Raw genomic sequence first — 2766 nt, forward strand, 5'->3', positions numbered from 1 at the left:
GGAGTCTTCTTGAGATTCTCTCTCTCCCTCTGACCCCCCCCAACACATGCACATGCGCACGCGCCCATTCTCGAGCGCCCGCGCTCTCTCTCTCTCATAAATAAATAAATAGATAAATAAATAAATAAATAAATAAATAAATAAATAAATCTTTAAAAAAAGACTACATTCCCCAGCCTCCTCTGCAGTTAGGTATGCCCATGTGACTAAGTTCTACCAATGGGGTATAAATAGAAGAGTCACTTTAGCAGCTTCCGGGAACCTTCCTTAACAGAGAGCTGATACATATTGTTAGCCCCCTTATCTTTGTCTCTCTCTCCTTTCTTCCTACTGAAACAATGATGCTGCTATCTGGAGGCTGAGGACCACAGTCTTAGGATACTAGAGCAGTAAGCTGGAAGGAGTTACCAGCCCTAAAGACTTTTATACCAGGACTCACTACTCGAGCCCTGGACTGTTCACTGCCTGACTTACATGAGAAACAATACACTTCCATCTTGATGAAACCACTATTATTTGGAGGTTTTCTGTTATTTCTGAACCTAAGCCTCACTGGTACAAAGAAGGTTTGTACTCAGGTAAATAAAAAACAGCCCCCAACTTTAAGAAGTTGCATAAACTTGAGAAGGGTATGAGTGGTATACACATAACTATAAATCTGTACAAAGCATAAAATTATGAGTGTTATAAGATCAAAATATTATCATTGAGGCTAGGAACAATAAAAGGGAGATAAATCACTTCTGTTAGAAGAAAATGAGGGAAGGAATCATGGCTCAGGTGACATTTCAGTTGTGCCCTGAAAGAATTGATATTTAAGAAATGAAAATGGGAAGAAAGACAAAACAGGTAGAAGAAACAGCATTACAAAGCATGGAAGTAGAAAAGCATGGACTGTGTTCAGGGAAGGTTAGGTGATTCAGTTTAACCAGAGCACAGGTCATAGATCGTGATCCTTACTGATCATCCAATTGATCTATTTCCTTTCCCAGCTGCATTTTTTTTTCACGACCTTTGTTATTATCTGACGCTCTATTATACTAACTCTATGTTATCTGCTTATTTTTAGAATAACTAGAATTTCAAATCTCAAATATTTTGGTCTCAGGACCACTTTACATTCTTAAAAATTACTAAGGGCTGGGGTGCCTGGGTGGCTCAGTCAGTTAAGCATCTGACTCTTGATTTTGGCTCAGGTCATAATCTCATGGGTCATGAGATTGAGCCCTGCATAGGGCTTCACGCTCAACAGGGAGTCTGCTTGAGATTCTCTTTCTCCTCCCCTGCCCCTCCCCCAGCTCTCTCTCTCTTTCTCTCTCAAATAAATAAATAAATCTTTTAAAAAAATTACTAAGGTCCCCAAAGAGCTTTAGTTTATATAGGATACATCTATAAATACCTGCTGTATTAAAACTGGTAGAAAGTTTTAGTTATACAAGATGAATAATTTCTAGAGATCTGCTGTAACAACATAATGCCTGTAGTTAAGAACACTATATTGCTGCACTTAAAAGTTTTGTAAAGAGAATAGATTTCATGTTAATTGTTCTTACCACAAAAACAGGGGAAGGAGGACATGAGGAAACTTTTGGAGGTGATGAATATGTTTATTACCTTGACTATGGCAATGGTTTCATGGATATGTGCATATATCCAAATTCATCAAAATATATACACTAAACATATGCAGTATTTTATATAACAGTTATATTTCAATAAAGCTGTTTTTGAAAAAAACAAAAGAATTTAAATTGATAAATTTTAAAATATTTATTAATGCATTTTAAAATAACAAAAATAAACCCATTACATGTTAATGTAAATAATATTTTTATGGAAAAAGTGTTTTCAAACAAAATCATTAAAAGAGTAGCATTGCTTTATATTTTTGCAATCCTCCTTAATTTCTGACCTATAAAAGACAGCTAGATTACCACGTCTGCTTCCACATTCAATCCACATTCAATCCACATTCAATCTGCTGTAATAGCACATATCAGGTAGCCCTGGAAAACTTCCCTGTATACACATAAAAAAATGAGAGTCAAAATGACAAATAATGTCTTAGTATCATTATGAAAGTAATTTTCACTTTGCAGATACCCTGAGTGAGTGTCAGAGCTCCTCCAGATCCCCTGCTATACTTTGAGAACCACTGAACTAGAATATAAACTCTGTGAGGGCAGAGATTATGTTTAGTTCACTGTTATATTCCCAGAACCTAGACATGGCTTATAGTAGGCACTCAATACCACTTGTCAAATAAATGTATGAACATGAGGCCATATTGTGAAAGACATTGAGTGCCAGGCTAATGAGTTTGGAAATGACTTAACAGAAAATGGAGAACTAGTAGAGGTATCTGAGCAGGAGAATGTAACAATCTGATTAATCTGACCATACCAATTTTGGAGGATGGGTTGGAGAGAAGCGCAACTTGAAGACAGATGTGCCAAGTAAGATGTTCTTGATCTAGTCTTGGTGAGAAGCAGTGAGGTTCTGAAGTAGGATGGAGATGATACAAATGGAAGGAGGACAGTAGTGAGAAATCACTGGACATAGTATAGTAGCCCTTAACTGGAAATCCATGAATACAATCAGACTTAACTGTGTGTGTGATCTTCTCCAAGTTGATCAACTTCTTGTTCAATTACACTTTCCTCATTAGTAAAATAAAATATTGTATTAAATATGGATTATCACTTTCTTTTCAACTATTCAATTTGCAGAGAATAGAGCTGTATCACCAAAATATCATTTTTAAGT

Source organism: Halichoerus grypus, chromosome 5, assembly GCF_964656455.1.
Source record: "Halichoerus grypus chromosome 5, mHalGry1.hap1.1, whole genome shotgun sequence".
Classification (NCBI taxonomy): Eukaryota; Metazoa; Chordata; class Mammalia; order Carnivora; family Phocidae; genus Halichoerus; species Halichoerus grypus.